Source organism: Talpa occidentalis, unplaced genomic scaffold (genome assembly GCF_014898055.3).
Source record: "Talpa occidentalis isolate TD23 unplaced genomic scaffold, MPIMG_talOcc4v2.1 talOcc4.11, whole genome shotgun sequence".
Lineage (NCBI taxonomy): Eukaryota > Metazoa > Chordata > Mammalia > Eulipotyphla > Talpidae > Talpa > Talpa occidentalis.
In genome coordinates, this window is record NW_023601104.1 from 51,143,845 (window position 1) to 51,159,818 (window position 15,974).

At 37.4% G+C, this 15,974-nt stretch overlaps 1 non-coding gene across 1 annotated transcript; it reads right to left on the reverse strand.

Moving 5' to 3' along the window:
- Positions 1–3,533: 3,533 nt before the first annotated feature.
- On the reverse strand, positions 3,534–3,660 carry LOC119239656 (small nucleolar RNA SNORA40). The gene has a single exon (XR_005123934.1). It is a non-coding gene; the product is annotated as a small nucleolar RNA SNORA40 (small nucleolar RNA).
- Between the last annotated feature and the right edge of the window lie 12,314 nt (positions 3,661–15,974).

Below are 15,974 nucleotides of genomic sequence, written 5' to 3' on the forward strand. Positions count from 1 at the left end.
CTGTTTGCACTTAAAATATATTCTTTGCTATTCCTTCAATTTTTTTTTTTTTTCAAAAAGAACCTGGGGCGGAGGAGATAGTCACTATGCAACCTTATATCTGTGCCTGGGGAATACCATTTCCTTAAAATTCTGGAAGAAAATATTACTTCAATGGAGAGTCCAATACTTAACTCTGATTCCTGTGTAGAACCTGTAGGAATAAGATATAAAAACTTTATAATTAGAGCAAATGGTTGCCTTGCCCCCTTTCTTCCCTGTTTTAGGAAACCAGGCTAGAAAATTAAGTCTTGTGATATCTAGAATTCCTCTTTCCAAGGGAACAACCCTATGAGAAAATTAGAAATCATTTTATTCGAACTCAATGGTTTTATATTCTTGATTTATAATTTTACCAAAGTTTTCATCCTCTAAATTAAAAGTGGTATAGGACAGAGAGAAAATTGTGATTAATTACCTAGTCAATCAAAAAAACCTCCCAGTTATTCACTTGTCTAGGCGTTCCTTAGAGTTATTTTCAGTAGTGTTTTATAGTTATTTTAGTTAAGGTGACTCTTCAGTGGTTCATTTATATAACAGTCAATAGTATGTTTTATAATAATAATGATTAGTGCCATTAATTGAGCTTATATATTGTGTCAGGCATGTGTTAGTATTATTTACAGTAAAACTATCTTCACCACTCTCAAAGAAAAGTAGTATTTTAAGGATGGGAAACAGAGGTTCAGAGAGATTAGCTTAGTTTTTCAATGTAACACAGCAAGTTGTACAGTCAGGACAGGAACTTTGGTCTGTCCAAATTTCCAGGTTAACTAATTTACTCAATTAGTTAATTGAGTTAGCAATTTCTCTAACTAATTTACTCAACCACATCCTTTCACCGCATACTTTACTTCTTATAGTATCCTTTGATTGTGTACTTTAATGTATCAGAAAAGTATTTTTCTGAAGAAATGGTTGTATAGTAGCTAGAAAAGAGGCTCATATCTTAAAATACTGCAACAGTTCCAAAGAGAGCATTCAATTAGCATTTGACTTGCAGAAAAATAAAAAATGATCTACATGGATTCCTAGAATCTTGCTAAACAGTTCTCAGCACCTGGAACACTTTGAATTTGAAAATAAAGTGCAGTAGTACATCTAGACTGTCCAGTTTGGCACCAAAGACTGCTGGAGTGCAGCTAGCTTAGGACACATAAAATTCAGTTTTATTTAGTTATTTTAAATCTTTTATTCAATACACACTACAAGTAGAACATCATGCTAGGTATTTTGTGGTTAGACCTAGTCACTTCCTTCAAGGCTTCACAATGTGATGAGAGGGATGATACATTCAATCAACACAAATGCAGGGAGGTGGGTGGAGACCATGCACAGGCGGTCACACAGGAGTGGTAGTGGCAGCCCAGTCCACTGGTGGCTGTCGTGAAGCTTTAAGTTAGAAATTAGTATTCTTGAAGGTACTTGGTTCTAGATTAGGGCATATCCAGGTGTTTTAACTATAAAACTGATCATATTTCCGTTAGTTCTAGGTGGGGTCTTGAAAGCATTTTGTGATTCTATGGCAGTACGAGCAGAAGAGGTCTCAAAGAAGTAGAAATGGGAAGAAGTTGAAGGAAAAAAACACTAAGCTTAACATTCAATACAATATTTCTCTTTAATATCCAAACCAAAAAAAAAAAAAAAAAAAAAGGAAAAGAAATGGCCAACTTGAGAGGAAGTGAAAGAATAGATGACAACACAGTTTTCATTTCCATTAGCCCTTATATATATGGTTTTAAAAATGCTTTAGAAAATGTTGTTCCTCACAGTATTTTTATAAGAGAGGCAAGTGTTATTATCTCCATATTAAGGCAGGGAAAAGAAGGCACAGAGGTTTGCTTCCTTTATGCCAAGTGAGGCCAAATATTTTGTGGAGTATTTGAAATGAGACTTGAAAATAGAGAAGCAAAGAGAGAGAAGGCCGGAAGAATTTGTAATTGAGGGGCATAATTTCACACCACATAAGTGTCTAGAGAACATTAATATAGTGAATCTTCATTTCCAGTGAAGTGGAATGAAAGCCTTGAATTGCTTCAATGCACCACATCGTGCAAATAGCAATTTCAGTTTCAGAAAATCCTCCACTCGTAGTAGAGCTGTTCAGTGAGAACAGTCATGAGGATTTCACACATAATTGTCCAAGATAGGTTGTAGTTGTCTTATGGATCTATATCTATGAATATATCTGTGCAAACTTTTGTAGTTGAAATATTAATCATTTATGGACATTGTGTAGACTCTTAAATATGCTAATGGATATCTAACATGCTTTAGCTCCACTCTGTTATAAATTTCTTTGCCTTCCCCTCCTTGTCTTTTTATATGTTCTTTCATTTCGGAACTTTAAGGGGTTCTCACCAGAGGAGACAGAAGAAACAGTTCAATAAGAATAGATTTTGCGGTCCTAGTTTCCTATTTATAAAAAAACAAAAACAAAAACATAAGACTTGAGTCTCAGTATTTTCTGTGAGAAAGGTGATAGTTATTTGTCTTTGTTTTTCAATGGAGTGTTTGAAGTTGATAATATTTAGAAAGTTAGGTTACCTATTGATAAGTTTCTGACCAAATTAGGAGTAAAGCTTAATGATCTGGACACCAAGTTAGCACCTTTCAAACAGTTTTTAAGCACTTGTTTTCATTAACCAGCACCCTAATACTTGTGCCATAAAAGTTTTGAGGTAGGGACCTCCCTGGTGGTGCAGGCAGTTGAGGGCCATGCTGTGAAGCTGTCCGCAGCTTCTGCAGTGTGGGTTCGATCCCAGCTGGCTGGCGAGAATCCCACATGGCGCAGCAGATCTTTCCTGTCTCTCCCGCTGCTCCTCTCAGCAGTGTATTTCATCAGTCTGCCTGTTCTGCTCCCTGCTCTGTCTCTGGTGAATCCTCTCACCCTCCCGCACATCTGGCATGTACCCCGGTTCTTGTATAAATAAATAAATCTTAAAAAAAAGAAAGATTTGAGGTAATAGTGATGCTTTCAAGGAATTAATCACAATTAACCCACTTGGGGAGCAAGTTAGCCTTCTTATTCAGGAGAGATTGAAATTATTAAAGCTGCTTACAACTCTCTTTGAAAGATATGTTGAAGTTACAATGTACGATTTAAAGACTCTAGTTAAATATAACTGCAGGCTTTTCTTCTCTTAAGGGGGGTTAAGCCTGCATGGCTCCCATGTTATGTAGCTTGTGAGTGTCTCTTCTATGCATCTAGAATGCCGCTGGCATGTGCCGTACTTGTGAGAACTGAGAGGACAGTCGAGAAATTTTCTGTGTACTGTAGTTCAGATGAGGAATCTTGGTTGAGAATGTTAAAGTTCTTGTGGTTAAGTTTTCTTTGTATTTCTACCCTCTCTTAACTGCCTCCCCTACCTAACAAAATATTAACAACAAACCTTTAGGAAAATCTGCTCTACTGGGAAGTATAACACTTAGCTATAAGCACTGTAGTTACAATGTAGTAAAACGAGAAATATTTCTTTTATATTATTTTTTAAAATCATGTTTCTTATCTGTATCAAAACTCATACTGAACAATAGGTTCTGGCTTGAAAAGAGGATTTATTCTCTGTGCCTGTCTCAGAGTCTTTGTCCACAGATTAAGATAAAGGTATATTAATGACAAACATCTCTGATAGATAATAGCCAGGCAAATATCTAATTATCTCTATGTAGGGACTCTAGAAAAATACAAAGGAGGTAAAGAATGGGCAGCCACTCCTGAGACATCCTATCCTGTTCTCTCACAATCATCATGTCTTTTTAGTAATCATTCCCAACACATACATACACAATACATAATGTTTTCTACTAAACAAGCATGGTTCATACTTAGCAATAGAAATTTTAAAAAACAAAGATGCTATTATAATTGATCTCATGAGCTCTCATGTCCTTAATATAAAACACAAAACAAAACAAGACCAATTTACCAATAATAACAATGATGATTGGAGATCACAATAAATTCATGTTATACCTACTTATTCTAGTCTTTACTCATGTTCCTCCTGGGTTTTGATTCCTTTTTGGATAGAGAAACTTGAACTATACCCATTAGTAAACAGATCTTTTAGTACATAAAAAATAGCATTTTTTCTATTCTATGTTGCCTTGTAATATCTTCTTCCAAATCACTGCTTCTTGGAATATGTGGATGTGGCACTACAAATACAGGTCAAAATGGCTTCCAAGCAAAACAATGACACATTCTTCCAGTGGGTGAATTATTTCCTGGGAATTATGACGGAATTTTGGAATTTGGATTTGTTTGTTTATTGTTTAAATAGTCCTATAGAGCATCAGGGACATTGTACATATCAGTTCAAGCTAAGCCTGGTTCAAATTAAAATGCAGGGGCACTAACATTTTATGGAATATAGGGACAAAGTGGAAAGTTGCTCCTTTCTTCTCCTTCTGGAAACATGCTTTGCAAGTGCGTTAAATGTGTCTCTTTTGATTGTCTACAGTTAACATATGGCTACTTATAGAGATGTCACAGGTAAGAATCACATAAATTTAAGAGAAATAGCACTAATAAAATATATACATTGTGTATAATGACATGGAAAGTAATGATGTAATTTGTTCATTTACCTTGCAATATAGAATTATCATTTTTCTTGGATAAAGCACAATGATCATTCTGCCTTAGTATAATATACAATGAATTTTCAATGAAGTCATCTCTCATCCAATGTATCTTATTACTAACCTCTGATATAAAACTCAGTTTCAACAGTATCTAATTATGTCACAGGGAATCTAGTGTTAGTATGTACTAAGAGTACATAGAAGAGGAAAACATTCTTTATTTTGCCTACATCTCCTATTGATGTAACACCAAATATTATTTATGATATCTAGTACAATGATTTAGGTAATAATGTCACCAGTTAAAGCTATGACATGGATGGAATACATAGTTTCAGTTGGCCTATGAGATGTAAATCTTCAGGAAACTAGGCTTTATTGGTTCAGAAACTTGCCTGCTTGCTTTACAGAACACTTTGTTAAGTGAAAGGAAGAATAATGTCTCCAATTGAAAAACAGAGGGAGTTTGGGGCTGGCAGAATGCAATTGCCCAAGTTAGAGTGAACCAAATTGATCTGAAATCATTTAGATAACAATGTGATGGGCAGTGGACAGCATTTGTTTATGAAGACAGATTATACCAGGCAAATCTGATTTATTTGGTCTTATAAAATTACTCAACAAGTTTGTGGATAAAGAAAACTCCATGGACAAACAATATATCTAAATGTTTGTAAAAGCTTTTGATGTGGGTCTGCATGAGATTAAGATAATTGAAATGCTGGGAAGATGTTGTCAGATAACAAAGCAATGGTGTGGTTATCTGATTTAAAACAGAGCATTCATAAAAAATAGATCATAATATCTAATTGATCTATTTAGCAGAAGGACTTTAAAAGAGCTACTATCTTTACACGTCAAAATTATAAGCAATTTTGAAGATGATTTAGTTTTCAGAAATTAGTTTACACGTTCTTCAGTAGTAACATACCATAAATAACAATTAGTTCAAAATACTTCATCACTCATTCAAAATGAAGTATTTATTTTGATCTAATATTTACAAAATGTGCAATATTTGGCATCTGCCAAGGGGTTTAAAGTAAACAGCTATAAGTTTGATAGGTTTCCAAAACACAGTAAAATTCAATGAGAATTTTGTATATGTTTATGAATAAGTGCCTTTATAGATTTTTGAGAGCTGAGAAATAATTTAAAAGTAAAATAGTTAAAATAATTTAAAAGGAAAATAGTTTATGACATTTTTTGAGAGAAACAGTTACTAATTATAAATAAAAATTTAGAAAAGAGTATGTGGAAGGAAAAAACAATACAATGTGATGTTTTAGAATCTTATTGTCAAATGGGAAAATATATGTGCACACATGTTGCTCTAAGATATTTAACAATATCTGTGAAATAGCCACTAATGGAGCAGAACTGTCATTGGCCATATAGCTGGAGCAGGGCTCTAAAGATCCCTTGGTGTATTGGACATTAACTCTTTAGTTGATGGATAATGGGAAGATGGGTGGTATTTGGAAGAGACTGAAGTTACGGGGGAAATTGTCAGGGGAGAACACTTAGATACTGGCTATTTGCTAATTGATAAGGAAGTATTTTAATATTTCAACAACAGCTTTTTTGGTGAGTACCAGTTTTATAATAGCCAGAGGATCCAAGAAAAAACAAGGAGAAGATTTTAACAGCTAAATTACAAAAATTTAAATATAATTTCATGAACATATTATGTGATTTTAAATTTCATTAGTAATAAAAAATACAAATTTGCTATCTGGTAAGTATTTTGTCTAGTAAGTGGCAGAACATAGTGCAAGTCCTCTCAAGTAAGATCCTGTCATCATAAAACTAAATCATTTCTAAAAATTTTCAAATATAATTTTTAGCACATTCTCAAAAATAATCAGGCACACAAGGGAAGTTAGATGAAATGAGCAAGAATCCACACAGTCAACAAGCAACATTGACACTCATGAAGGATTTAAATACTGGAAGTATGAGGGGAAGACTATAAAACAAGATGACAGCTTGCTTCTGGTAACTATGGTTAGACACATAAAACCAGCTTAATATCTACTGAGAACAGGAGACCACAGAAAGTAATAGAGCAAGTTTGAATTTGAAAAAATACCACCAAATAGAATTTTGTGATTTTAAATATTGTGATTTTATTTAAAATAAAATTTATAAATATGTTAACATTTTGTAAAACATTTTCATAAGTAAAAAATTAAATTCAACAAGATTTTAAGGGTAGATTACACAAACCTTAAAACTTAGTGAAATGGAAAATAGAGTAAAAGATCTAGAATGCAGCTTGGGAGGCAAATAGAGGGGGGCAAAGATATATATATATAGGGAAGTTATTTATATGAGTGCGTAAGAGACTTCTAGAAGATATAACTTTAACCAGAGTTCTAGGAGAATAAAGAAAGAATGAAATAAGGCAATTATTTGAAGAATCAGCTTTTGAGTACTCCAGTTAAAACTTGGTAGTTAAAAAAAAGTCTAGGGGCCTCCCTGGTGGCGCAAGGGGCTAAGCATAGCACTATGAAGCGATCCACAGCCTTTGCAGCACAAGTTCAATCCCCAGCCGGCCAGGGAGCTACTCACATGGGACAGCAGACCTCTCCTGTCTCACCCACTGCTCCCCTCAGCAGTGTATTTCAGTCAGTCTGCCTGTTCTGTTCCCTGTGCTGTCTCTGGTGAATCCTCTCACCCCTCTGGCACCTCTGACCTGTACACCCCAGGTCTTGTATGCATAAATAAATAAATCTTTAAAAAAAAAAGGCCAACTGCTTTTTAAAAGGTCATCCATTTAAAACATAATAAAGGTTGAAATTAGAGGAAAATAATTACAAACACTAACCAATTGATAGCTGGTGTGTCTAGAGAAAAACATCAGACGAAACACACTTGAGGTCAGAAAACATTACCAGAGGTGGAGGAATACTTTCTACTGATAAGACTTTCAATTAACCAGATATTGCTTTTAATTCATGTGCACCTTTGACACACTCAAAATATCAATCTGTAGAGCAAAATTGAAAGACTGCAAAGAGCAATGACATTCTTTACCATATATGGGGGCCATATACACATATATACACCTATAACTCTTGGCATGTACAACTGCAACATACACATCTTTTTAAGCCTATGAATGTGATTTATCAAATATAAGTATATAGATATAAAGTTTGATAAGGTCTCCCCACCCTGTAAATAGCCTTCATTGTTACTGGAATGTGACCAGTACAAGAGAGCTGTATATTGAGCCAAAGGAGTGACTGAAATGGCTTGAGGAGACACAACTATCCTAGAAGTGGAGCTAGTGCTAGTGATTTGGAATGTGCGAATTGCTGCAGGAGAAGGACTATCGTGTAACTGGTATAATGGAAAAAAAATGCCTTTCCATGATGGTGTCCTAGGTCGTCGAGAATCATTTTTTCCTAGCTCAAGTTCACTCCTCACTTGCTTAAAGTGGCTGAAGCTAATCCCAAGTTCAGCATTCAGTTTCTCATGACCAAGAGAAAGTAAGTGGTTTCTACTATCAAGTTTTTAGAATAGGGAACGTATTTATTCTACTGCTTTACACGGGGAGAAAAACACACATAGAAATATGTAGTTCATTAGTTAATTAGTTCATTAGTTAATTAATCTGTTCAATATTTGAAGAATTAGGGTCACATCATCTTCTATCAGCTATTTTAATATTCCCCTGGGTGAATTCCCTACCTCATCTCATTCCTCTCCTAACTACCTCCACATCTTCACCACAACCCCAGGACTTTATTCAACACAGCCATTAGACTTACCTTTCTAAAACATGGATTTGATTATACCATTTAAATGCCTTAGAAAAAAATTAGCGCCTTTCACTAATACCCATGCTCAGTTTAGTGCGGTACATAGTGCTCTTTGCAATTGGGCCCTAATCTATCTTCCCAGCTTCTACTGCTCCACTTTCAACCATAACCTCCTGCTGCATAAACTAACAGACTGATGCCCCATTTATGGAGAAGACTATGCTGTCGTGCCTTTCTGGTAAGAAAGTGGAGCCAGAGAAGTTAGATAAATAGTCTAACTCACACAGCAAGTAAATGACAGAGCCAGGATTCAGATTCAGGCCTGATTCAAAATCCTGGACTTAATCCAGCAAACTATATTGTCTCTCTTTTACATGCTTGAGGAATTTGTTTTAATCATATGAAAAATGTTAATTTTGAGAATATTAAATGCTATGCATAATCAATGCTATTTTATATCACAATTAGGTAAAATAGAATCCAGTCACATAAATTATTATTTCTATAGAATTTTTTTTTTAATAGAGGCATGTTTTACTTATTTATTTGTTTGTTCATACAAGCACTGGGTACAGTCAGAAGCGCGGGAGGGTGAGAGAATTCACCAGAGCCAGAGCGGGGAGCAGAGCAGGCAGAAGGACCGAAGTACACTGCTGAGGGGAGCAGCGGGCGGCAGGGGAGGTCTGCGCGCCATGTAGGACCCTCCTCCGGTGGTCAGGGAGCAGCCGGGGATCCAACCGGCGGCGCAGAGGCCGCGGGCAGCTTCGCAACCCAGCGCTCAACCGCTGTGCCACCGGGGAGGCCCCCTATTTCTATAGAATTTATAGTTTCCAATAGTGTCAATAGTTTTCCTTTACCTCCAAAACTTTCCATTCATTTGGGATACCTTCCATTCATTTGGGATTCACTATGTACCATGCATTTCATTAAGAATTGACAGACATATAATATGTGTTATATATAATAATTAAAACACACATTGAAATAATTACTACTTATTGAAATAATTACTATTATTTAAGCTGCTATTTGTGGGGCTAGAATTGAACTCAGATTGCCTCATTTATAGCCTGTGCCCTTGACTACCACAGGACCTACATCTCCCTCGACAGCTCTTGAATGAACTTGTCAATAAGCTGGGAAGGAAATGGGTGTGATTGCAGTCATGGGCGGATGGCTTAGATGGAGAAGAAAAGACCTTTTAAGGGTGTACGCTGGAAGAAAGATGTTTCTACTTCTCTCATTCTTCTGCAGTTTCATGCTCCCCTATGTTTAGAGTCTGGAGTGCCTATGACTTTGCCTTTCTCCTCTGTCGTGGCAGAGTGGGCTCTGGGTCTATAGGTTGCAGCGGTAAAAACCTGAGGCTTTTTGAATATTGTGGCTCATTATTATTATTATTTTAATTTTAATTTTTTTAAACAGTACTTGCTTCCCCCCACCCCCTCAGGTGTAGTCCCCATAGAATTTCCTTCCCCAAGGCACCTGTGCACCATCACCACAATCTCCTGTGCTCCTCCCTCCCTCTGATCCCTCTCCCTCCTCCTCCCCTGCAGGATGTCTCTGATTTGTAATTGTTTTTGCTTTTTGTGTTTTGTACTGTGATTATTTTTTTTACACTGATGTCTTATTTGGTTTCCCTATATTCCTGTTATAAGTGAAACCATCCTATATTTTTCTTTTTCCTTCTGTCTTATTTCACTGAGCATAGTTCCTTCTAGCTCCATCCACATTGCCGCGAATGGCATGAGTTTATCTTTTTTGATTGCTGAATAATATTTCATTATGTATATATGCCACATCTTCTTGATCCAGACATTTATTTTTGGGCATTTGGGTTGTTTCCAGGTTTACCTATTGTAAATAGTGCTGCAATAAACATAGGGGCACAGGTGTTCTTTTGAATCAATGTTTTTGTGTGCTTCGGGTAGATCCCTGGTAGTGGAATTGCCGGGTCATATGGTAGCTCCATTTTCAGTAGACTGAGGAACCTCCACACAGCTTTCCATAGTGGTTGGACCAGTTTGCACCCCCACCAGCAATGTAGGAGAGTTCCTTTTTCACCACATCCTCGCCAACATTTGTTGTTGCTTGTTTTTTTGATATGTGCCATTCTTACTGGTGTAAGGTGGTATCTCGGTGTGGTTTTGATTTGCATTTCCCTGATTACAAGTGATGTTGAACATTTTTCCATATGCCTGTTGGCCATTTGCATTTCCTCTTTAGAGAAACTTTTTTTTTTTTTTTTAAAGATTTATTTATTTATACAAGCCCTGGGTATAGTCAGAAGGAGGGTGAGAGAATTCACCAGAGCCAGAGCGGGGAGTAGAACAGTCAGACTGACGAAATACACTGCTGAGGGGAGCAGCGGGTGCCGCAGGAGAGGTCTGCGTGCCATGTGGGACCCTCACCCGATGGCCAGGGATTGAACCGGCGCTGCAGAGGCTGCGGGCAGCTTCACAACCCAGTGCTCAACCGCTGTGCCACCGGGGAGGCTCTAGAGAAATGTCTTTTAAGTTCTTCTGTCCATTTCTTGACTGCATTGTTTATTTTGTTTTCGTTGAGTGGTGGCTCATTATTTATTACTAGGCATTGTTCTAGGTATTGCATACATGACTTTGAACAAAACAAAGACACTGTCCTCAGGGATCTTACAGTATGCTGAGAACAACAGTCAAAAAATAAGCAAAAAATAAATGACGGATTTATTGTAAATAATTGCTACAAAGAAAAAGAAAGACGAGTATAGGGATAGAAAATGATCATGGTAGGGTCATGCTAGTGCTAGAGCTGTTATTTTATTTAGGATAGTCGGGGAAGAGCTTCCTGAGGTGCCATTCATTCCTTGAGTAAAGACTGAAATAAAATTAAGGAATAGTTGGGGGCATAATGAAGAAAGTAAATTGTGACCGAATAAATAGCCTCGAGGTAGAAGTGTGCATGCCTGTTGGAGGAAAATAAGAATACTGATTTGTATGGGGCAGAATGAATGAGGAAGAAAGGGGGGGTGTAGTCTAAGAACAGTTAGGGGCCACGCAGAATTGTGGATTTTATTCTGAATATGGAGGAGTCACTTGAGGATTTTGAGCAAAAGAAGAATGAAATGACCAGATACGTGTTCTAATAGGATCCATGTTACTGCTGAATGAAGAACACACAACAGCAGGGCAAGGGTGGAAAATGAGACTGCAGAGCGGTACAGAATCTGAGAAGTGTTGATTCTGGAAATGCTGTGAAGGCCATAGCTGCTAAGAATTACCAGTAGACTGTGCAGTATTTGGCTTGAGGGAAATATTTTTGGGTTTTGAAAACTCAGTTCAAGTTAGTTGAATGGGGGCGCCATTTTACCAAGGTGAGGATTAGCTTTAGGAGAAGAAATCAAGAGTTGTTTTAGAATTGTGAGAGAGAGAGACTGACTTTCAAGTTCTTTGTGGGGGATAATAGTTCTCTATTTGCTGCCATTGGTGCGAACCTTTTCCGGGGCCATGTGTATATGGAGGTGAGGGGGCAGAGAAATCAGGGAAAGTTCTCCCTGAGTAATACTTCTGATATTCAAGTGACTAAAAAGTGGGTGTGTAACCTGAGCTGTCTCACACACCATAATTTGGGCAAGATGTCTCTTCTACAAAAATGTCCTGATCATTTTGTTTTAAAAGTTTTAAATTTATATCAAAGCAATTTATTCTATTAGAGATGGGGAGCTCAAAATTCAAATATCTTGAAAGACAACTCAGTGTTTGTGAATTTTTATCAAAGAATAACAGAACAGAAGAAGGGCCCGAATATTAACAAGAGGTGAAAGGATGTCACCTGGAGAGAAAGCATGAATGATGATGAAAGCAGGGGGTCCACAGTCTCAACAGGGGTTGTCCCACTGTCATAATTTCTAGGTGGGAAAATGGAGAAGGAAGTGTTTCCAATGTGCAGGATTATCTAGATTTATACCTCTGGGGGGAGACCCCATCTCCATCCTTTCTCCTCCTCACCTTTTAACCCTTCACCTTTACCCCAAAGTGTTTTCTAACTGGAAGGCCTTGGGCATGACAGAGACTCTTAGGGCCAGAGTTCAAACTGGTGGCTCTGGAGAATACTCCTTAACTGTGTCCTTCTCATTTGACGTGGCACTGTCATTTCTCCAACAGTATCATGGGGGAGATAGGTACCACATCTAACACCGGCGAGGACTGACAGCAGCTTTTACATTATTTCGTTCTGATTGGCAGAGTGATGTATGCTTATTGAAGAAAATTGCATATATCAATTTTTTAAAAAGTTTTATTTATTTATGCATGTAAGAGCTGGGGTACAGGCCCAGGTGGTGAGAAGATTCACCAGAGACAGAGTGGGGAACAGAACAGGCAGATTGACCAAAGTACACTGCTGAGGGGAGCAGCGGGCGAGTCAGGAGTGGTCTGCTGCGCCATGTGGGTTGCTCCCTGGCTGGCCGGGAATCAAACTCATGCTGCAGTGGCTGTGGATAGCTTCATAGTTGCGTCTTAACCCTTGTGCCACCAGGGAGGCCCCACATATATCAATTTTTAATTGAAAGATTTAAAAATAACAAAAGACTAAAATTCCTACTGACTAGAGGCAATTGCAACATTTTAGCAATTTCCTTCCAGCGTTTTATTCATGTTGTTTTATTCATTTTGTTCTATTCATAATTGAACTCTAGTCATATAAGCAATGGTGCATCCTGCTACTTTTGCTTAACATTATGGCATACATAGTGATTTGTCCACATCATCGCATTTTTTAAAGATTTATTTATTTATGCATACAAGAACTGAAATGTAAGCCAGAGGTGTGGGGAGGAGGGTGAGAGGATTCCCCAGAGACAGAGTGGGGAGCAGAACAGGCTGATTGACTGAAATACACTGCTGAGGGGAGCAGCGGGCAAGTCAGGAGAGGTCTACTGCTCCATGTAGGTATCTCCCTGGCCGGGGATCAAACTCAAGCTGCAGATAGCTTCACAGTGTTGTGCCCAACCCCTTGCGCCACCAGGGAGGCCCACATCATTGCATTTTTATGGCCACATAATCTAAAATATGGCTGCATCATAGTTTACTCAAAATAGTTCAGATTATTTACACTTATAAATGACACTGTGATAAACAGCTTTGTGCACATACCTTCGCCCTACTTGTGGGTGATTTACTAAAAGAGGAGTTGGTAAAGTAAAAGATATATGTATTATTAAAAGCTCCTGCTATACATTGGTATACTGATTTCCAAAAAGATTGTTATCAAATTCCATGGAGGGGAAGAGAGTGGGAGACCTATTGGAATGATTTGATCTGTAAGAAAACTCTTTGACAGCAATTGGGGAAAAAAAGCTTTCTATTTTGAAAAAGTAGAGCAGAAATGGCTATGCATTCTGTGCTAACCAGTTATCTGCTCTCACAGGGCAACATAGTACAAACTCAATGCTAGATGGGTGTTAGCATCCTGGTGGCTGATACAAATGTTCCAAGCATGGAGAAGAGCAGCTACTCAGGAAACTCCTTTCGTGGAGGTGGGATGGGCACTAGACATGGAAGGGCTGGGGTGATGGGGGAGAGGAAAGGTCAGAGAAGGCATTTGGGGCAAATGAGAACGAGGTGAAGGAGAGCCCCAGAGGAGCGGAAGGTGCAGAGGGCAGCAGAGCAGTGTTCAGGTGGCTTGCCCTTCCTCACACAGCCATGAGGCAGAGCTGGCCAGGTGTGGGGGTAGCACAGACCCAGCCTTTTGTCAGCTGGGGTGGTATTGATGGTCTTGGGGTCAAGCAGAGATTTCAGCATAATTTTCTATAAGACAATGATCAGGAATGAAAACAGCCCCAACTGCGCAGGAGGTTAGATATTCTTTGACCACTTTTTCCTGAGCTGTCACAGACAAAAAACAGCAATTATTTGATGAGGACTGAATAGATGTACAGATAGAAGACAGGATTTCTGGAAGGCAGAGTAGTTGGATAGACTGATGAACACGTTTGCTCTCCATCTAATATCTAACACTACTCATCAAAACTATTTATTGATTATCAGCTCTATATTATCACTTCATTAAATATTCCTATATTATGACTATTCTTTTGATTTTTAAAAGTTTCTAACATTTTTTCCCCAAGCAAACCCACATTCTCAGTTAGTTGGAAGGAGAAGGACCAAGAGAAGGAGAATCATATGATTATTTCCCTTTCTGGCAGAAAGTTTAGGCAAAGATACTTTCCATTGTGCAATTCCAAAAACAAATCTCACTTCCTCATTTTAAAACTAAACAGCTCCCTGTGCCTATCCTGTGTAACAAGGTCCTCATTACAGGACCTCCTTTACATTCTTTTCATAGTGTAATAGGCCTAGATTTTGCTTTCTAGTCTTTCTTATGAATTTTTTTATTGTGACAAATTATAACAAAAATGTTCATTTTAACAATTTTTTAGTGGGCAACTAAGTGGCAACACAATGTTGTCCATTCATCATTACTATTGATTAACAAAGCCTGTTTTTAATCACTAAGGAGAAATTCTGTAAGCATAAGCTCTAAGTTCCCATCCCCCCTATACCCAGGTAGTCAACAATCTACTTTTTATCTCTGTGAATTTGCCTGTACTAGATATTTCATGTAAGTGAAACCTGAAAATATTTGTCCTTTTGTTTATGGCTCATCTAGCAAAATATTTTTTCAAGATTGATCCATATTGTGTATGTACCACAACTTCAGTCCTTTTTATCATTGGCTAATAGTTCATCATTTATACCTACAGCATTTTGATATACATTTATCTGTTGGTGGGCACTGGGCTATTTCCATCTTTGGGATATTATGAATGATGCCACAGTGGGCTGTGGTGTTCAAGTACATGTTTCATTCCCTGTTTTTATTTTGTGTAAATACATAGACACAAATGCTGGGTCATACAGATGACAGCAATCCTTACAGAGTTTTATGGACCTGGGGAAAAGCACTCTTGAAAAGGGATTATTGTACAGTATTAATATCATACATTAGGTTTTCCTCATCACACAATATATCTGGGTTATTATGAGAGAGGAAAGGAGAAGAGAATGGAGAGAAATTGAGTTAGAAGTTGTATATTAACTGATGTGTCAGAAATGACCAATTTGGGATCCTAAGTATAACAACACTGTTAAAAGATGCAAATATTTTAAGCAGTGGTTCAGGATATTTTGTGTGATTTCATGTTACTTAATGGGAAACACCATAAATAACAGGGTTTTTAAATTGGGTCCTAATTCATTAGTAAGTTATGACATCAATTTGCTATGATCAGCATTTAAAAAAAGGAAAAAGAATAGAAAAATACAGCAATGTATCACACTTAGGTAAGGGTAGGTATTTTTGGAATTTTTATTTTGGTTACATGTATGCTGTAAAATATCTTATTGTGGGATGTGATAAAAAAAATATAGATTGAAGTTGCTATTATGGTGGAATGAGTCCGAGCTTTGGAATTAGCCAGAATTTGGTTTGATTCTGGGCTCTGGATGGCTTTTGTAAGTTACCTATGACTCAATCTTCTCATTAAAAAAGGAGTGTAATAATATCTCCTTTCTATTGAATGTGTGATATAAGATT